The 21,834-nt window shown below is 53.7% G+C and overlaps 1 long non-coding RNA gene across 4 annotated transcripts in view; it reads right to left on the bottom strand.

Annotated features, from left to right (window-relative positions):
* The window catches only part of LOC140611774 (uncharacterized), a 192,221-nt gene extending 185,613 nt beyond the window's left edge, over positions 1-6,608 (bottom strand). For all 4 annotated transcript variants that reach the window (XR_012012978.1, XR_012012975.1, XR_012012977.1 and 1 more), the window contains exon 1: positions 6,528-6,608. This is a non-coding gene — a long non-coding RNA (uncharacterized lncRNA). The remainder of the gene's footprint in view (positions 1-6,527) is intronic.
* Positions 6,609-21,834: the final 15,226 nt, after the last annotated feature.

Here is a 21,834-nt window from a genome sequence, read left to right on the forward strand (position 1 = left end):
ACTCAACAAAACCAACAGACAACCTCCAGAATGGGAGAAGCTACGTGCAAATGACCCGTCAGATAAAGGGCCAGCATCCACGATCTCTAAAGAACCCATTCAACTCAACAGCAGAGAAACCAACCATCCAATCCGGAAATGGGCAAAAGACACGAACCGAAATGGCACAGAGCGAGACGTCGACGTGGCCGACAAGCCCATGAGAAAATGCGCCGCATCACTGTTATTTCCATCAGGGAAACACACGTCAAAAGCACAACGAAATCCCACCTTACACCGGTGAGAATGGGGAACATTGGCCAGACAGGAAACCACAAATACTGGACAGGATGTGCAGAAAGGGGAACGATTTCAAAATTCAACAATTTCAGAGGTAGCCATATTCACCTGAAAGGGACCAAGGGGGAGGGGGGCATGCTGCCGGCCAGGCTGGGGAGCTTAGGGAGGGACCTGAGAGCGGGGAGGGGGTGGGGGGAGGAGGAACAGCCAAGGGCCTTGGGGGGCCTGGGGGGGCCCAGCAGCCCAGGCCCTCAAGCCACCGCCCCAAGGCCCTGCCCTGACATTGCAAGGTGCCTGCATCCTAACCCCTCTGAGCAGCCGCGGATGGGTTCGGCGGCACCTCCCCGAGCCCCGGTGGAGGGGCCCCAAACCCTCCCTGAGCCGCTCCTGTGAGACCTGACCTGACACGTAGGAGGCCCCGCCGCCGCCCCCCTCCGAGAACAGGTGCCACCACTCCTCCCCCGCGCAGCCCTCTGCCCGGCACCCTGGCGGCCCAAAGGGTGTCCGCCGGGCTCGCCACGGGGGCGCCTCCATGCGGCCCCCAAGACTCACTGTCCCCCTCCGGTCCCTCCCAGGCACCCGCCGCGCCGCCAGCGAGGGCCAGATGCCTCTCGCACAGCCACCCCGGGGCCCGTCACGCCTCCCGGGGCCCACGCTGACCTGCGCGCCGGGGGCCGAGGCCTGCAGAGCCGCTGCCGCGAGCCCGGAGCGCGGGGAACCGCGGGGAACCGCGGGGAACCGCGGGCCTGGACTGGGGGCGCGGCCGCGCAACCTCCTGCCGTGCCCAGGTCGCCGCATCTGCGCACAGCTCCTCCTGCGGCCACGCCCCGGCCCCCTTCAGGTCACGCTCGGGCTCAGGCGCCTGGGCAAGCTCCCGCCCCGCCCCCGCCACGCCCCCCGCAGACCTGCCACACAGAGGCCCGCCCTCCGCGGAGCCTACAGGGGACCCGAGACCGCCTCTGCCTCCCCCCGCTAGTCTAGTCGGGGCGCCGGGGCCGAGGCCTTGCGCCCCGGCTCAGTCCCGAGGGACACCTGCTCACGGAGGCACGGAGCCTCTCTCTGGCTCTGTGTCTCCATCCCTGTCCCTCCGTCCCGGTCTCTGTCTCTCCCTCACTGTCTCCCTCGCTCTCCCTCCCGGTCTGGCCCTGTCTCCCTCCCAGTCTCTCTGCCTCTGCCCCCACCCCCATCTCTCTCTCTCTCCCTCGCCCTCCCAGTCTCTGTGTCCCTCCCAGTCTTTCTTCTCTTACTGCCTATCATGGCCTGTCCCTCGCTGTCTCTCTCTCCCTGTCTCTGTGCCTACCTTCTTGTCTCTCGGACTCTCACTTGTCTCCCTCCCTGTCTCATTCTCTCCATCCTGTCTCTGTCTCGCTGTCTCCTCCCTCCCTGTCTCTGACTCTCCCCTCCTGTCTCTCGGTCTCCCTCCCTGCACCTTGGTCTCTCCCCTCTGTCTCATCTCTCCCTCTCTGTCTCTTGGTCTGTCTGTCCCTCCCTGTCTCTGGATCCTTCCTTCCCTGTCCTGTGTCTCTCCCCCATCTCGATCTCTCACCCCCGTCGTCTCAGTCACTCCTCCCTGTCTCCATCTCTCTCTCCCTCCCTGTCTCTCGGTCTCCCCCTCGCTTTCTCTCCGTCTCCCTGCCCACCTCTATCTATCTCTCCCTCCCTGTCTCTGTCCATCCCTCCACTTCTGTCTCTCCTTCCCTGCCTCGGTCTCTCCATCCCTGTCTCTCGCCACCCGTCTCCATCTGTCCCTCCCTGTCTGTGTGTCTCCATCCCTGTCTCTCTCTCATCCTGTCTCTCGGCCTCTCCCTCACTGTATCTCGGTCTCCCTCCATGGCTCTGGCTCTCACTCCCTGTCTCTCTGTCTCCCCCTGCCTGTCTCTCGGTCTCTCCCTCCCTGTCTCTGGGTCTGTCCCTCCCTGTCTCTCGGTCTCCCTCCCTCTCTGTCTCTCCCACGGTGTCTAGATCTCACCCTCCTTCTCTCTGCGTCTCGGTCTCTCCCTCCCAGGCTCTCGGTGTCTCCCTACCTGTTTCCCTGCCTCTCCCTGCCTGTCTTTCTGTATCTCCCTCGCTGTCTCTGTCTCTCCATCCCTGTCTCTCTGACTCTCCTTCCCTGTGTCTGTGTCTGTCTCTCCCCGCTGCCCCATCTCAGTCTGTCCCCGCCCTGCCCCCCACCCCGTCTCCTCTCCCGCCCTCTCTCTGACTCTCGCTCCCTGTCTCGCCGACTCTCCCTTCCTGTGTCTCTGTCTCTCTTCGCGTCTCTGTCTCTCTGCCAGTCTCTGTGTGTCTCCCTTCGTGTCTCCCAGTCTCTCACTCCGTCTCGTTCTCTCCATCCTGTCTCTGTGTTCCCCTCTCTGTGTCTCAGTCTCCCTCCCTTTCTCTCTGACTCTTCCTCCCTGTCTCTCAGTGTATCCCTCCCGGGCTCTCGGTGTCTCTCGGTCTCTGTCTCTCCCTCCCTGTCTCTCTGACTCTCCTTCCATGTCTGGCTCTCTCCCTCCCTTCCTCATTCTTCCTCCTTGTCTCGGTCTCTCCCTCACCATCTCGCTGTCTCTCCCTCCCCATCCCTATCTCTCCCTCCCTGTCTGTGTCCCCCTCCCTGTGTCTGTCCATCCCTCCAGTTCTGTCTCTCCTTCCCTCTCCACGTTAATGAAACAAAGGATGAGAACCGTAGGATTCTCTCAATAGATGCAGAAAAAGCATTTGACCAAATAGACCATCCTTTCATGATGAAAACCTTCTGCTGGGTACGCATACTGGGAAAAAAACCTCAATTATCATAAAACCCATGTACAAACGACCCAGAGAGGGAACGTGCTCTTCATTGGGAAAAACCTGGAGCTTTTCCCTTAAGGTCAGGAACACGACAGGGTGTCCACCCTCAACACTCTCGTTCGGCAGAATAGTAGTGGTCCTCGCTTTCCCAGCGACATTCCGAAACAGAAAAAAAAGGCATCCGGATCGGCAAAGAAGTCAAACTCTCACTCTTCACAGAGGACATGACACTCTATGTGGGAAACCTCACACAATCACTAGACTAGATCGTACGTAAGGGATCTATCCAACAAGACGACCTAACTAACGATCGTGGGTATCTATGCCCTGAATGTGGGAGTTGCCACGGATATCAATCAATCGCTAAGCAAAGTTAAGACATACTTAGATAATAATACCCTTTTACTTGGAGACTCGAATATGGCGCTTTCTGCAATTGACAGGTCTTCCAGGCACAGCATCTCCAAAGAAACAAGAGCACTAAAGGATACAGTGGACCAGGTGGATCTCACAGATATTTACAGAACTTTACATCCAAATGCAACTGAATTCACATTCTTCTCAATTGCACGTGGAACTTTGTCCAGAAGAGACCACATACTGGGTCACAAATCAGGTCATAATCGATACCAAAACTTTGGGATCGTCCCCTGCATATTTTCAGCCCATAATGCTCTGAAACTAGAGCTCAACCACAAGAAGTTTGCAAGGATTTCAAACACGTGCAGGTTAAGGACCATCCTGCTAAAAGGTGAAAGGGTCAACCAGGACATCAGAAAAGAATTAAGAAAATTCACGGAAACCAATGAGAACGAAGATACACCCAACCGTTCAGAATCTCTGGGATACAGCAAAAGCGGTCCCAAATAGGGGAAAGACATCGCAATACAAGCATCAATCCAAACACTGGAAAGAACTCAAACACGAAAACTAACCTGGCACCTAAAGGAGCTGGAGAAGGACCAGCAAATGAAACCTTCACCCAGCAGAAGACGACGGTTAATAAAACTTCGAGCAGAACTCAATGAAATAGAGAGCAGAAGAACTGAGGAAACACATCCACAAAACCAGGTGGTGGACCTCTGAAAGAACCAATAAGAGAGAGAAAAACCATGAAGCCCGCCTTATTAAAAGAAGAGAGAAAAGACTCCAATTAACAAAAACATGAATGAGAAAGGAGAGATCACCACCACCACGTAGGAAATACAAGCGATCTGAAAAACTCATCCTGAGCAGCTATACGCCAATAAATTGGGCAATCGAGAAGAAGCGAACGCATTTCTGGAAAACCACAAACTACCAAAAACGGAACAGGAAGACACAGAAAACCCCAACAGGTCAATATCCAGGGAGGAAATTAAAGCAGTCATCATCAAAGACCTCCCAGGACCACAAAAGTCTAGGGCCGGGTGGCTTCCTGAAACACTGTGGAACACGTCGGAAAGAAACTGAGGAAGACACAAAGAGATGGAAAAGGGTTCCACGCTCCTGGGTTGGAAGAATTGATATTGGGGAAAATGTCAACGTGACCCAGGGCAATATACACAACTAATGCAATCCCTGTCAGAAATAGCACGGACTCTCTTCAGAGAGCTGGAGCAAGTCCTCTGAAGGCTGGTGTGGAATGCGAAAAGACCCCGAACGGCCACGGGAAGAGTCGCCAAGAAAACCACTGCGGGGGCAGCACAATGCCGGATTTCACGTTGTGCCACGAAGCTGTGACGGGCAAGACAGTGGGATACTGGCACAAAAACAGACACGCCGATCAATGGAACAGAAGAGAGCATCCAGAGGTGGACCCTCAACTCTATGGGCAACTAATATTCAGCCAGGCAGGAAAGACCATGCACGGGGAAAAAGAAAAGACAGTCTCTTCAATAAATGCTGCTGGGAACACTGGACAGCCACACGCAGAAGAATGAAACTGGACCATTCCTCTCACACCATACACAAGGATAAACTCAAAATGGATGAAGGATCTCAATTATGCAAGACAAGAGTCCATCAAAATCCTAGGGCAGGACAAAGGCAACAACACCCTTCTTGAACTGGGCCACAGCAACTTCGTAGAAATGACATCAGCCACGAAGGCCAGAGAAACAAGAGCGAAGAAAAGGATTGCTGGGACTTCACCAAGATGAGCAGGTTCCACACAGCAAAAGAAACACCCGACAAAACTCAAAGCCAACCCACAGAGTGGGAGAAGACATGTGCAAATGACCCTGTCAGGTAAAGGGCCAGCATCCAAGATCTCTGAAGAACTTCTGCAACTCCACAGCAAAGAGACCAACGATCCAATCCGGAAGACGGGCAAGAGACATGAATGGAAATGTCACAGAGGAAGACTAGGCATGGCCGACAAGCACGTGAGACAATGCTCCGCATCACTGGCCGTCAGGGAGATATGGGTCAAAAGCACCACGAGATCCCACCTGACACACCAGCGACTGCGGTGAACGTTAACAAGATAGGAAACAGCGAAGGTCGGCGAGGATGTGGCGAAAAGGGAACCCTCTTGCACTGCTGGTGGGAATGTGACCTGATGCAGCCACGCCTGGAAAACCGTGTGCAGGTGCCTCAGAGAGGTAACAACGGATCTGCCCTGCGATCCAGCATGGGGGTGCACTGGTGGAGATGTACCCCAAAGATACAGATGCGGGGAAACACCGGGACACGTGCACCCTGAGGTTTCGAGTTGCAATGCCCACGATAGCCACACTGCGGAAGGAGCCTCGGTGCCCATCGAAAGATGAATGGATAAGGAGGGCGAGTGGTCTCTGTACACGATGGAAGATTACTCAGCCATCAGAAACGACAAACACCCACCATTTGCTTCGATGTGGATGGAACCAGAGGGTATTATGGCTGAGTCAAAGAAAAAGAAGGCAGTCGGCGAAGGACAAACATTCTATGGTCTCGTTCTTTTGGGGAGTATGAAAAAAATAGTGAAAGGGAACAGAGGAGAAAGAAGAAAAAAATGAGTGGGAGATGGCAGAAAAGGAGACAGAACAGGAGAGACTCCTAACCCTGGGAAATGAACAAGGGGTGGAAGAAAGGGAGGAACGCGGGGGGCGGGGTTGACTGGGTGACGGGCACAGAGGGGGGCACTTGATGCCATGAACACTGGGGGAGTTACACTCGATGTTGGCAAAATGACCTCCAATAAGAAAGAAACCTATAAACAAACACACAAACCTCCCAAGACACAAAAGTCCAGGGCCAGATGGCTTCCCAGGGGAATTCTATCCAGCGCTTCAAGAAGAAAGACTACCTATGCTACTAAAGCTGCTCCGAAAGATAGAAAGAGATGGAATACTTCCAAGCTCGTTCTTGGAGGCCAGCATCACCTTAACTCCAAAACCCAAGACCCCAAAAGGGGACAATGCTGGACCGATGTCCCTGATTAAGGCGGACGCACACCTTCTCCACAAGATATGAGCCAACAGGATCCGACGGGACATGATTAAGAAGTTACTCACCACGACCCAGTGGGGTTAATCGCCAGGGTGCAAGGCTGCTTCAGCACTCGGAGAACACTCGATGGGCTTCATCAGATCTGCAAGAGAGAAAACAAGAACCAGATGATCCTCTCAAGAGACGCAGAGGAAGCATTTGACAAAATACGGCATCCATGGCAGATCCAAACCCTTCAGAGTACAGGGATAGAGGGAACGTCCCTCAGCATCTTCAAATCCATCTACGAAAAGCCCGTGGCAAATTATCATCCACAATGTGGAAACACTGGGAGCCTTTCTTCGAACATCAGGAACGAGAGACAGGGATGTCCACCCTCACCACGTCTTCTCAACATACTACTAGACATCTCGGCCTCAGCAATCAAGCGACAGAAAAAATAAAAGGCATTCACATTGGCAAAGAAGTAGTCAAACTTGCCCTCTTCACCGATGGCATGCATGGTACTGTACCCGGAAAACCCAAAAGACTCCACCCCAAGATCGTAGAACTCATACAGCAAATTCGGCAGCGTGGCAGGATCCTAAATCTATGCCAAGAAATCAGTCACCTCTCTATACGCCAACGATGACTCTGAAGAAAGAGAAATTAAGGAGTCGGTTCCAGTGACAACTGCACCCAAAAGCATGAGATACCCAGGAATACACCTAACCAAAGAGGTAAAGGATCTCTACCCGAAAAACCACGGAACACATCTGAAAGAAATTGAGGAGGACACTAAGAGATGGAAAACTATCCCATGCTCCTGGATTGGAAGAATTCATATATTGGGAAAATGTCAACGTGACTGACCCAGGGCAATTTACACATTGATTGCAATCCCTATCATCAAAAATACCAAAGGCTCCCTTCAGAGAGTTGCCACAAATCATCTGAAGATTAGTGTGGAATCAGACAAGACCCCGAATGCCCAGGGCAATATTAGAAAAGAAAACCACAGCTGGCGGCATCACAACGCCGGACTTCAGGTTGTGCTACAAAGCTGTGCTCATCAAGACAGTGTGCTACTAGCAGAAAAACAGACACACGGATCAATGGGACAGAAGAGAGAAATCCAGAAGTGGACCCTCAACTCTACGGTCAGGACCATATATTCGACCAAGCAGGAGAGACCATCCACTGGAAAAAAGACAGCCTCCTCACTAAAGGCTGCTGGGAACGTTGGACAGCCACATGCAAAAGAATGAAACTGGACCATTCTCTCACACCATACACAGAGATAAAACTCAAAATGGATGAAAGATGTAAATGTGAGATGAGATTCCATCAAAACCCTAGGGGAGAACACAGGCAACGTCCTTCCCGAACTTGGCCACAGTAACTTCTTGCAAGATACACCCGTGAAGGCCAGAAAACAAAAGCAAAGATGAACTATTGGGACTTCATCGGGATGAGAAGCTTCCGCACAGCCAAAGAGACACTCAACAAAACCAACAGACAACCTCCAGAATGGGAGAAGCTACGTGCAAATGACCCGTCAGATAAAGGGCCAGCATCCACGATCTCTAAAGAACCCATTCAACTCAACAGCAGAGAAACCAACCATCCAATCCGGAAATGGGCAAAAGACACGAACCGAAATGGCACAGAGCGAGACGTCGACGTGGCCGACAAGCCCATGAGAAAATGCGCCGCATCACTGTTATTTCCATCAGGGAAACACACGTCAAAAGCACAACGAAATCCCACCTTACACCGGTGAGAATGGGGAACATTGGCCAGACAGGAAACCACAAATACTGGACAGGATGTGCAGAAAGGGGAACGATTTCAAAATTCAACAATTTCAGAGGTAGCCATATTCACCTGAAAGGGACCAAGGGGGAGGGGGGCATGCTGCCGGCCAGGCTGGGGAGCTTAGGGAGGGACCTGAGAGCGGGGAGGGGGTGGGGGGAGGAGGAACAGCCAAGGGCCTTGGGGGGCCTGGGGGGGCCCAGCAGCCCAGGCCCTCAAGCCACCGCCCCAAGGCCCTGCCCTGACATTGCAAGGTGCCTGCATCCTAACCCCTCTGAGCAGCCGCGGATGGGTTCGGCGGCACCTCCCCGAGCCCCGGTGGAGGGGCCCCAAACCCTCCCTGAGCCGCTCCTGTGAGACCTGACCTGACACGTAGGAGGCCCCGCCGCCGCCCCCCTCCGAGAACAGGTGCCACCACTCCTCCCCCGCGCAGCCCTCTGCCCGGCACCCTGGCGGCCCAAAGGGTGTCCGCCGGGCTCGCCACGGGGGCGCCTCCATGCGGCCCCCAAGACTCACTGTCCCCCTCCGGTCCCTCCCAGGCACCCGCCGCGCCGCCAGCGAGGGCCAGATGCCTCTCGCACAGCCACCCCGGGGCCCGTCACGCCTCCCGGGGCCCACGCTGACCTGCGCGCCGGGGGCCGAGGCCTGCAGAGCCGCTGCCGCGAGCCCGGAGCGCGGGGAACCGCGGGGAACCGCGGGGAACCGCGGGCCTGGACTGGGGGCGCGGCCGCGCAACCTCCTGCCGTGCCCAGGTCGCCGCATCTGCGCACAGCTCCTCCTGCGGCCACGCCCCGGCCCCCTTCAGGTCACGCTCGGGCTCAGGCGCCTGGGCAAGCTCCCGCCCCGCCCCCGCCACGCCCCCCGCAGACCTGCCACACAGAGGCCCGCCCTCCGCGGAGCCTACAGGGGACCCGAGACCGCCTCTGCCTCCCCCCGCTAGTCTAGTCGGGGCGCCGGGGCCGAGGCCTTGCGCCCCGGCTCAGTCCCGAGGGACACCTGCTCACGGAGGCACGGAGCCTCTCTCTGGCTCTGTGTCTCCATCCCTGTCCCTCCGTCCCGGTCTCTGTCTCTCCCTCACTGTCTCCCTCGCTCTCCCTCCCGGTCTGGCCCTGTCTCCCTCCCAGTCTCTCTGCCTCTGCCCCCACCCCCATCTCTCTCTCTCTCCCTCGCCCTCCCAGTCTCTGTGTCCCTCCCAGTCTTTCTTCTCTTACTGCCTATCATGGCCTGTCCCTCGCTGTCTCTCTCTCCCTGTCTCTGTGCCTACCTTCTTGTCTCTCGGACTCTCACTTGTCTCCCTCCCTGTCTCATTCTCTCCATCCTGTCTCTGTCTCGCTGTCTCCTCCCTCCCTGTCTCTGACTCTCCCCTCCTGTCTCTCGGTCTCCCTCCCTGCACCTTGGTCTCTCCCCTCTGTCTCATCTCTCCCTCTCTGTCTCTTGGTCTGTCTGTCCCTCCCTGTCTCTGGATCCTTCCTTCCCTGTCCTGTGTCTCTCCCCCATCTCGATCTCTCACCCCCGTCGTCTCAGTCACTCCTCCCTGTCTCCATCTCTCTCTCCCTCCCTGTCTCTCGGTCTCCCCCTCGCTTTCTCTCCGTCTCCCTGCCCACCTCTATCTATCTCTCCCTCCCTGTCTCTGTCCATCCCTCCACTTCTGTCTCTCCTTCCCTGCCTCGGTCTCTCCATCCCTGTCTCTCGCCACCCGTCTCCATCTGTCCCTCCCTGTCTGTGTGTCTCCATCCCTGTCTCTCTCTCATCCTGTCTCTCGGCCTCTCCCTCACTGTATCTCGGTCTCCCTCCATGGCTCTGGCTCTCACTCCCTGTCTCTCTGTCTCCCCCTGCCTGTCTCTCGGTCTCTCCCTCCCTGTCTCTGGGTCTGTCCCTCCCTGTCTCTCGGTCTCCCTCCCTCTCTGTCTCTCCCACGGTGTCTAGATCTCACCCTCCTTCTCTCTGCGTCTCGGTCTCTCCCTCCCAGGCTCTCGGTGTCTCCCTACCTGTTTCCCTGCCTCTCCCTGCCTGTCTTTCTGTATCTCCCTCGCTGTCTCTGTCTCTCCATCCCTGTCTCTCTGACTCTCCTTCCCTGTGTCTGTGTCTGTCTCTCCCCGCTGCCCCATCTCAGTCTGTCCCCGCCCTGCCCCCCACCCCGTCTCCTCTCCCGCCCTCTCTCTGACTCTCGCTCCCTGTCTCGCCGACTCTCCCTTCCTGTGTCTCTGTCTCTCTTCGCGTCTCTGTCTCTCTGCCAGTCTCTGTGTGTCTCCCTTCGTGTCTCCCAGTCTCTCACTCCGTCTCGTTCTCTCCATCCTGTCTCTGTGTTCCCCTCTCTGTGTCTCAGTCTCCCTCCCTTTCTCTCTGACTCTTCCTCCCTGTCTCTCAGTGTATCCCTCCCGGGCTCTCGGTGTCTCTCGGTCTCTGTCTCTCCCTCCCTGTCTCTCTGACTCTCCTTCCATGTCTGGCTCTCTCCCTCCCTTCCTCATTCTTCCTCCTTGTCTCGGTCTCTCCCTCACCATCTCGCTGTCTCTCCCTCCCCATCCCTATCTCTCCCTCCCTGTCTGTGTCCCCCTCCCTGTGTCTGTCCATCCCTCCAGTTCTGTCTCTCCTTCCCTCTCCACGTTAATGAAACAAAGGATGAGAACCGTAGGATTCTCTCAATAGATGCAGAAAAAGCATTTGACCAAATAGACCATCCTTTCATGATGAAAACCTTCTGCTGGGTACGCATACTGGGAAAAAAACCTCAATTATCATAAAACCCATGTACAAACGACCCAGAGAGGGAACGTGCTCTTCATTGGGAAAAACCTGGAGCTTTTCCCTTAAGGTCAGGAACACGACAGGGTGTCCACCCTCAACACTCTCGTTCGGCAGAATAGTAGTGGTCCTCGCTTTCCCAGCGACATTCCGAAACAGAAAAAAAAGGCATCCGGATCGGCAAAGAAGTCAAACTCTCACTCTTCACAGAGGACATGACACTCTATGTGGGAAACCTCACACAATCACTAGACTAGATCGTACGTAAGGGATCTATCCAACAAGACGACCTAACTAACGATCGTGGGTATCTATGCCCTGAATGTGGGAGTTGCCACGGATATCAATCAATCGCTAAGCAAAGTTAAGACATACTTAGATAATAATACCCTTTTACTTGGAGACTCGAATACGGCGCTTTCTGCAATTGACAGGTCTTCCAGGCACAGCATCTCCAAAGAAACAAGAGCACTAAAGGATACAGTGGACCAGGTGGATCTCACAGATATTTACAGAACTTTACATCCAAATGCAACTGAATTCACATTCTTCTCAATTGCACGTGGAACTTTGTCCAGAAGAGACCACATACTGGGTCACAAATCAGGTCATAATCGATACCAAAACTTTGGGATCGTCCCCTGCATATTTTCAGCCCATAATGCTCTGAAACTAGAGCTCAACCACAAGAAGTTTGCAAGGATTTCAAACACGTGCAGGTTAAGGACCATCCTGCTAAAAGGTGAAAGGGTCAACCAGGACATCAGAAAAGAATTAAGAAAATTCACGGAAACCAATGAGAACGAAGATACACCCAACCGTTCAGAATCTCTGGGATACAGCAAAAGCGGTCCCAAATAGGGGAAAGACATCGCAATACAAGCATCAATCCAAACACTGGAAAGAACTCAAACACGAAAACTAACCTGGCACCTAAAGGAGCTGGAGAAGGACCAGCAAATGAAACCTTCACCCAGCAGAAGACGACGGTTAATAAAACTTCGAGCAGAACTCAATGAAATAGAGAGCAGAAGAACTGAGGAAACACATCCACAAAACCAGGTGGTGGACCTCTGAAAGAACCAATAAGAGAGAGAAAAACCATGAAGCCCGCCTTATTAAAAGAAGAGAGAAAAGACTCCAATTAACAAAAACATGAATGAGAAAGGAGAGATCACCACCACCACGTAGGAAATACAAGCGATCTGAAAAACTCATCCTGAGCAGCTATACGCCAATAAATTGGGCAATCGAGAAGAAGCGAACGCATTTCCGGAAAACCACAAACTACCAAAAACGGAACAGGAAGACACAGAAAACCCCAACAGGTCAATATCCAGGGAGGAAATTAAAGCAGTCATCATCAAAGACCTCCCAGGACCACAAAAGTCTAGGGCCGGGTGGCTTCCTGAAACACTGTGGAACACGTCGGAAAGAAACTGAGGAAGACACAAAGAGATGGAAAAGGGTTCCACGCTCCTGGGTTGGAAGAATTGATATTGGGGAAAATGTCAACGTGACCCAGGGCAATATACACAACTAATGCAATCCCTGTCAGAAATAGCACGGACTCTCTTCAGAGAGCTGGAGCAAGTCCTCTGAAGGCTGGTGTGGAATGCGAAAAGACCCCGAACGGCCACGGGAAGAGTCGCCAAGAAAACCACTGCGGGGGCAGCACAATGCCGGATTTCACGTTGTGCCACGAAGCTGTGACGGGCAAGACAGTGGGATACTGGCACAAAAACAGACACGCCGATCAATGGAACAGAAGAGAGCATCCAGAGGTGGACCCTCAACTCTATGGGCAACTAATATTCAGCCAGGCAGGAAAGACCATGCACGGGGAAAAAGAAAAGACAGTCTCTTCAATAAATGCTGCTGGGAACACTGGACAGCCACACGCAGAAGAATGAAACTGGACCATTCCTCTCACACCATACACAAGGATAAACTCAAAATGGATGAAGGATCTCAATTATGCAAGACAAGAGTCCATCAAAATCCTAGGGCAGGACAAAGGCAACAACACCCTTCTTGAACTGGGCCACAGCAACTTCGTAGAAATGACATCAGCCACGAAGGCCAGAGAAACAAGAGCGAAGAAAAGGATTGCTGGGACTTCACCAAGATGAGCAGGTTCCACACAGCAAAGGAAACACCCGACAAAACTCAAAGCCAACCCACAGAGTGGGAGAAGACATGTGCAAATGACCCTGTCAGGTAAAGGGCCAGTATCCAAGATCTCTGAAGAACTTCTGCAACTCCACAGCAAAGAGACCAACGATCCAATCCGGACGACGGGCAAGAGACATGAATGGAAATGTCACAGAGGAAGACTAGGCATGGCCGACAAGCACGTGAGACAATGCTCCGCATCACTGGCCGTCAGGGAGATATGGGTCAAAAGCACCACGAGATCCCACCTGACACACCAGTGACTGCGGTGAACGTTAACAAGATAGGAAACAGCGAAGGTCGGCGAGGATGTGGCGAAAAGGGAACCCTCTTGCACTGCTGGTGGGAATGTGACCTGATGCAGCCACGCCTGGAAAACCGTGTGCAGGTGCCTCAGAGAGGTAACAACGGATCTGCCCTGCGATCCAGCATGGGGGTGCACTGGTGGAGATGTACCCCAAAGATACAGATGCGGGGAAACACCGGGACACGTGCACCCTGAGGTTTCGAGTTGCAATGCCCACGATAGCCACACTGCGGAAGGAGCCTCGGTGCCCATCGAAAGATGAATGGATAAGGAGGGCGAGTGGTCTCTGTACACGATGGAAGATTACTCAGCCATCAGAAACGACAAACACCCACCATTTGCTTCGATGTGGATGGAACCAGAGGGTATTATGGCTGAGTCAAAGAAAAAGAAGGCAGTCGGCGAAGGACAAACATTCTATGGTCTCGTTCTTTTGGGGAGTATGAAAAAAATAGTGAAAGGGAACAGAGGAGAAAGAAGAAAAAAATGAGTGGGAGATGGCAGAAAAGGAGACAGAACAGGAGAGACTCCTAACCCTGGGAAATGAACAAGGGGTGGAAGAAAGGGAGGAACGCGGGGGGCGGGGTTGACTGGGTGACGGGCACAGAGGGGGGCACTTGATGCCATGAACACTGGGGGAGTTACACTCGATGTTGGCAAAATGACCTCCAATAAGAAAGAAACCTATAAACAAACACACAAACCTCCCAAGACACAAAAGTCCAGGGCCAGATGGCTTCCCAGGGGAATTCTATCCAGCGCTTCAAGAAGAAAGACTACCTATGCTACTAAAGCTGCTCCGAAAGATAGAAAGAGATGGAATACTTCCAAGCTCGTTCTTGGAGGCCAGCATCACCTTAACTCCAAAACCCAAGACCCCAAAAGGGGACAATGCTGGACCGATGTCCCTGATTAAGGCGGACGCACACCTTCTCCACAAGATATGAGCCAACAGGATCCGACGGGACATGATTAAGAAGTTACTCACCACGACCCAGTGGGGTTAATCGCCAGGGTGCAAGGCTGCTTCAGCACTCGGAGAACACTCGATGGGCTTCATCAGATCTGCAAGAGAGAAAACAAGAACCAGATGATCCTCTCAAGAGACGCAGAGGAAGCATTTGACAAAATACGGCATCCATGGCAGATCCAAACCCTTCAGAGTACAGGGATAGAGGGAACGTCCCTCAGCATCTTCAAATCCATCTACGAAAAGCCCGTGGCAAATTATCATCCACAATGTGGAAACACTGGGAGCCTTTCTTCGAACATCAGGAACGAGAGACAGGGATGTCCACCCTCACCACGTCTTCTCAACATACTACTAGACATCTCGGCCTCAGCAATCAAGCGACAGAAAAAATAAAAGGCATTCACATTGGCAAAGAAGTAGTCAAACTTGCCCTCTTCACCGATGGCATGCATGGTACTGTACCCGGAAAACCCAAAAGACTCCACCCCAAGATCGTAGAACTCATACAGCAAATTCGGCAGCGTGGCAGGATCCTAAATCTATGCCAAGAAATCAGTCACCTCTCTATACGCCAACGATGACTCTGAAGAAAGAGAAATTAAGGAGTCGGTTCCAGTGACAACTGCACCCAAAAGCATGAGATACCCAGGAATACACCTAACCAAAGAGGTAAAGGATCTCTACCCGAAAAACCACGGAACACATCTGAAAGAAATTGAGGAGGACACTAAGAGATGGAAAACTATCCCATGCTCCTGGATTGGAAGAATTCATATATTGGGAAAATGTCAACGTGACTGACCCAGGGCAATTTACACATTGATTGCAATCCCTATCATCAAAAATACCAAAGGCTCCCTTCAGAGAGTTGCCACAAATCATCTGAAGATTAGTGTGGAATCAGACAAGACCCCGAATGCCCAGGGCAATATTAGAAAAGAAAACCACAGCTGGCGGCATCACAACGCCGGACTTCAGGTTGTGCTACAAAGCTGTGCTCATCAAGACAGTGTGCTACTAGCAGAAAAACAGACACACGGATCAATGGGACAGAAGAGAGAAATCCAGAAGTGGACCCTCAACTCTACGGTCAGGACCATATATTCGACCAAGCAGGAGAGACCATCCACTGGAAAAAAGACAGCCTCCTCACTAAAGGCTGCTGGGAACGTTGGACAGCCACATGCAAAAGAATGAAACTGGACCATTCTCTCACACCATACACAGAGATAAAACTCAAAATGGATGAAAGATGTAAATGTGAGATGAGATTCCCTCAAAACCCTAGGGGAGAACACAGGCAACGTCCTTCCCGAACTTGGCCACAGTAACTTCTTGCAAGATACACCCGTGAAGGCCAGAAAACAAAAGCAAAGATGAACTATTGGGACTTCATCGGGATGAGAAGCTTCCGCACAGCCAAAGAGACACTCAACAAAACCAACAGACAACCTCCAGAATGGGAGAAGCTACGTGCAAATGACCCGTCAGATAAAGGGCCAGCATCCACGATCTCTAAAGAACCCATTCAACTCAACAGCAGAGAAACCAACCATCCAATCCGGAAATGGGCAAAAGACACGAACCGAAATGGCACAGAGCAAGACGTCGACGTGGCCGACAAGCCCATGAGAAAATGCGCCGCATCACTGTTATTTCCATCAGGGAAACACACGTCAAAAGCACAACGAAATCCCACCTTACACCGGTGAGAATGGGGAACATTGGCCAGACAGGAAACCACAAATACTGGACAGGATGTGCAGAAAGGGGAACGATTTCAAAATTCAACAATTTCAGAGGTAGCCATATTCACCTGAAAGGGACCAAGGGGGAGGGGGGCATGCTGCCGGCCAGGCTGGGGAGCTTAGGGAGGGACCTGAGAGCGGGGAGGGGGTGGGGGGAGGAGGAACAGCCAAGGGCCTTGGGGGGCCTGGGGGGGCCCAGCAGCCCAGGCCCTCAAGCCACCGCCCCTAGGCCCTGCCCTGACATCGCAAGGTGCCTGCATCCTAACCCCTCTGAGCAGCCGCGGATGGGTTCGGCGGCACCTCCCCGAGCCCCGGTGGAGGGGCCCCACACCCTCCCTGAGCCGCTCCTGTGAGACCTGACCTGACACGTAGGAGGCCCCACCGCCGCCCCCCTCCGAGAACAGGTGCCACCACTCCTCCCCCGCGCAGCCCTCTGCCCGGCACCCTGGCGGCCCAAAGGGTGTCCGCCGGGCTCGCCACGGGGGCGCATCCATGCGGCCCCCAAGACTCACTGTCCCCCTCCGGTCCCTCCCAGGCACCCGCCGCGCCACCAGCGAGGGCCAGATGCCTCTCGCACAGCCACCCCGGGGCCCGTCACGCCTCCCGGGGCCCACGCTGACCTGCGCGCCGGGGGCCGAGGCCTGCAGAGCCGCTGCCGCGAGCCCGGAGCGCGGGGAACCGCGGGGAACCGCGGGCCTGGACTGGGGGCGCGGCCGCGCAACCTCCTGCTGTGCCCAGGTGGCCGCATCTGCGCACAGCTCCTCCTGCGGCCACGCCCCGGCCCCCTTCAGGTCACGCTCGGGCTCAGGCGCCTGGGCAAGCTCCCGCCCCGCCCCCGCCACGCCCCCCGCAGACCTGCCACACAGAGGCCCGCCCTCCGCGGAGCCTACAGGGGACCCGAGACCGCCTCTGCCTCCCCCCGCTAGTCTAGTCGGGGCGCCGGGGCCGAGGCCTTGCGCCCCGGCTCAGTCCCGAGGGACACCTGCTCACGGAGGCACGGAGCCTCTCTCTGGCTCTGTGTCTCCATCCCTGTCCCTCCGTCCCGGTCTCTGTCTCTCCCTCACTGTCTCCCTCGCTCTCCCTCCCGGTCTGGCCCTGTCTCCCTCCCAGTCTCTCTGCCTCTGCCCCCACCCCCATCTCTCTCTCTCTCCCTCGCCCTCCCAGTCTCTGTGTCCCTCCCAGTCTTTCTTCTCTTACTGCCTATCATGGCCTGTCCCTCGCTGTCTCTCTCTCCCTGTCTCTGTGCCTACCTTCTTGTCTCTCGGACTCTCACTTGTCTCCCTCCCTGTCTCATTCTCTCCATCCTGTCTCTGTCTCGCTGTCTCCTCCCTCCCTGTCTCTGACTCTCCCCTCCTGTCTCTCGGTCTCCCTCCCTGCACCTTGGTCTCTCCCCTCTGTCTCATCTCTCCCTCTCTGTCTCTTGGTCTGTCTGTCCCTCCCTGTCTCTGGATCCTTCCTTCCCTGTCCTGTGTCTCTCCCCCATCTCGATCTCTCACCCCCGTCGTCTCAGTCACTCCTCCCTGTCTCCATCTCTCTCTCCCTCCCTGTCTCTCGGTCTCCCCCTCGCTTTCTCTCCGTCTCCCTGCCCACCTCTATCTATCTCTCCCTCCCTGTCTCTGTCCATCCCTCCACTTCTGTCTCTCCTTCCCTGCCTCGGTCTCTCCATCCCTGTCTCTCGCCACCCGTCTCCATCTGTCCCTCCCTGTCTGTGTGTCTCCATCCCTGTCTCTCTCTCATCCTGTCTCTCGGCCTCTCCCTCACTGTATCTCGGTCTCCCTCCATGGCTCTGGCTCTCACTCCCTGTCTCTCTGTCTCCCCCCGCCTGTCTCTCGGTCTCTCCCTCCCTGTCTCTGGGTCTGTCCCTCCCTGTGTCTCGGTCTCCCTCCCTCTCTGTCTCTCCAACGGTGTCTAGATCTCACCCTCCTTCTCTCTGTGTCTCGGTCTCTCCCTCCCAGGCTCTCGGTGTCTCCCTACCTGTTTCCCTGCCTCTCCCTGCCTGTCTTTCTGTATCTCCCTCGCTGTCTCTGTCTCTCCATCCCTGTCTCTCTGACTCTCTTCCCTGTGTCTGTGTCTGTCTCTCCCCGCTGCCCCATCTCAGTCTGTCCCCGCCCTGCCCCCCACCCCGTCTCCTCTCCCGCCCTCTCTCTGACTCTCGCTCCCTGTCTCGCCGACTCTCCCTTCCTGTGTCTCTGTCTCTCTTTGCGTCTCTGTCTCTCTGCCAGTCTCTGTGTGTCTCCCTTCGTGTCTCCCAGTCTCTCACTCCGTCTCGTTCTCTCCATCCTGTCTCTGTGTTCCCCTCTCTGTGTCTCAGTCTCCCTCCCTTTCTCTCTGACTCTTCCTCCCTGTCTCTCAGTGTATCCCTCCCGGGCTCTCGGTGTCTCTCTGTCTCTGTCTCTCCCTCCCTGTCTCTCTGACTCTCCTTCCATGTCTGGCTCTCTCCCTCCCTTCCTCATTCTTCCTCCTTGTCTCGGTCTCTCCCTCACCATCTCTCTGTCTCTCCCTCCCCATCCCTATCTCTCCCTCCCTGTCTGTGTCCCCCTCCCTGTGTCTGTCCATCCCTCCAGTTCTGTCTCTCCTTCCCTCTCCACGTTAATGAAACAAAGGATGAGAACCGTAGGATTCTCTCAATAGATGCAGAAAAAGCATTTGACCAAATAGACCATCCTTTCATGATGAAAACCTTCTGCTGGGTACGCATACTGGGAAAAAAACCTCAATTATCATAAAACCCATGTACAAACGACCCTGAGAGGGAACGTGCTCTTCATTGGGAAAAACCTGGAGCTTTTCCCTTAAGGTCAGGAACACGACAGGGTGTCCACCCTCAACACTCTCGTTCGGCAGAATAGTAGTGGTCCTCGCTTTCCCAGCGACATTCCGAAACAGAAAAAAAAGGCATCCGGATCGGCAAAGAAGTCAAACTCTACTCTTCACAGAGGACATGACACTCTATGTGGGAAACCTCACACAATCACTAGACTAGATCGTACGTAAGGGATCTATCCAACAAGACGACCTAACTAACGATCGTGGGTATCTATGCCCTGAATGTGGGAGTTGCCACGGATATCAATCAATCGCTAAGCAAAGTTAAGACATACTTAGATAATAATACCCTTTTACTTGGAGACTCGAATACGGCGCTTTCTGCAATTGACAGGTCTTCCAGGCACAGCATCTCCAAAGAAACAAGAGCACTAAAGGATACAGTGGACCAGGTGGATCTCACAGATATTTACAGAACTTTACATGCAAATGCAACTGAATTCACATTCTTCTCAATTGCACGTGGAACTGTGTCCAGAAGAGACCACATACTGGGTCACAAATCAGGTCATAATCGATACCAAAACTTTGGGATCGTCCCCTGCATATTTTCAGCCCATAATGCTCTGAAACTAGAGCTCAACCACAAGAAGTTTGCAAGGATTTCAAACACGTGCAGGTTAAGGACCATCCTGCTAAAAGGTGAAAGGGTCAACCAGGACATCAGAGAAGAATTAAGAAAATTCACGGAAACCAATGAGAACGAAGATACAACCAACCGTTCAGAATCTCTGGGATACAGCAAAAGCGGTCCCAAATAGGGGAAAGACATCGCAATACAAGCATCAATCCAAACACTGGAAAGAACTCAAATACGAAAACTAACCTGGCACCTAAAGGAGCTGGAGAAGGACCAGCAAATGAAACCTTCACCCAGCAGACGACGACGGTTAATAAAAATTCGAGCAGAACTCAATGAAATAGAGAGCAGAAGAACTGAGGAAACACATCCACAAAACCAGGTGGTGGACCTCTGAAAGAACCAATAAGAGAGAGAAAAACCATGAAGCCAGCCTTATTAAAAGAAGAGAGAAAAGACTCCAATTAACAAAAACACGAATGAGAAAGGAGAGATCACCACCACCACGTAGGAAATACAAGCGATCTGAAAAACTCATCCTGAGCAGCTATACGCCAATAAATTGGGCAATCGAGAAGAAACGAACGCATTTCCGGAAAACCACAAACTACCAAAAACGGAACAGGAAGACACAGAAAACCCCAACAGGTCAATATCCAGGGAGGAAATTAAAGCAGTCATCATCAAAGACCTCCCAGGACACAAAAGTCTAGGGCCGGGTGGCTTCCTGAAACACTGTGGAACACGTCAGAAAGAAACTGAGGAAGACACAAAGAGATGGAAAAGGGTTCCACGCTCCTGGGTTGGAAGAATTGATATTGGGGAAAATGTCAACGTGACCCAGGGCAATGTACACAACTAATGCAATCCCTGTCAGAAATAGCACGGACTCTCTTCAGAGAGCTGGAGCAAGTCCTCTGAAGGCTGGTGTGGAATGCGAAAAGACCCCGAACGGCCACGGGAAGAGTCGCCAAGAAAACCACTGCGGGGGCAGCACAATGCCGGATTTCACGTTGTGCCACGAAGCTGTGACGGGCAAGACAGTGGGATACTGGCACAAAAACAGACACGCCGATCAATGGAACAGAAGAGAGCATCCAGAGGTGGACCCTCAACTCTATGGGCAACTAATATTCAGCCAGGCAGGAAAGACCATGCACGGGGAAAAAGAAAAGACAGTCTCTTCAATAAATGCTGCTGGGAACACTGGACAGCCACACGCAGAAGAATGAAACTGGACCATTCCTCTCACACCATACACAAGGATAAACTCAAAATGGACGAAGGATCTCAATTTTGCAAGACAAGAGTCCATCAAAATCCTAGGGCAGGACAAAGGCAACAACACCCTTCTTGAACTGGGCCACAGCAACTTCGTAGAAATGACATCAGCCACGAAGGCCAGAGAAACAAGAGCGAAGAAAAGGATTGCTGGGACTTCACCAAGATGAGCAGGTTCCACACAGCAAAAGAAACACCCGACAAAACTCAAAGCCAACCCACAGAGTGGGAGAAGACATGTGCAAATGACCCTGTCAGGTAAAGGGCCAGCATCCAAGATCTCTGAAGAACTTCTGCAACTCCACAGCAAAGAGACCAACGATCCAATCCGGAAGACGGGCAAGAGACATGAATGGAAATGTCACAGAGGAAGACTAGGCATGGCCGACAAGCACGTGAGACAATGCTCCGCATCACTGGCCGTCAGGGAGATATGGGTCAAAAGCACCACGAGATCCCACCTGACACACCAGCGACTGCGGTGAACGTTAACAAGATAGGAAACAGCGAAGGTCGGCGAGGATGTGGCGAAAAGGGAACCCTCTTGCACTGCTGGTGGGAATGTGACCTGATGCAGCCACGCCTGGAAAACCGTGTGCAGGTGCCTCAGAGAGGTAACAACGGATCTGCCCTGCGATCCAGCATGGGGGTGCACTGGTGGAGATGTACCCCAAAGATACAGATGCGGGGAAACACCGGGACACGTGCACCCTGAGGTTTCGAGTTGCAATGCCCACGATAGCCACACTGCGGAAGGAGCCTCGGTGCCCATCGAAAGATGAATGGATAAGGAGGGCGAGTGGTCTCTGTACACGATGGAAGATTACTCAGCCATCAGAAACGACAAACACCCACCATTTGCTTCGATGTGGATGGAACCAGAGGGTATTATGGCTGAGTCAAAGAAAAAGAAGGCAGTCGGCGAAGGACAAACATTCTATGGTCT

The sequence above is a fragment of the Canis lupus genome, chromosome 20, assembly GCF_048164855.1.
Source record: "Canis lupus baileyi chromosome 20, mCanLup2.hap1, whole genome shotgun sequence".
NCBI classification, from domain to species: domain Eukaryota; kingdom Metazoa; phylum Chordata; class Mammalia; order Carnivora; family Canidae; genus Canis; species Canis lupus.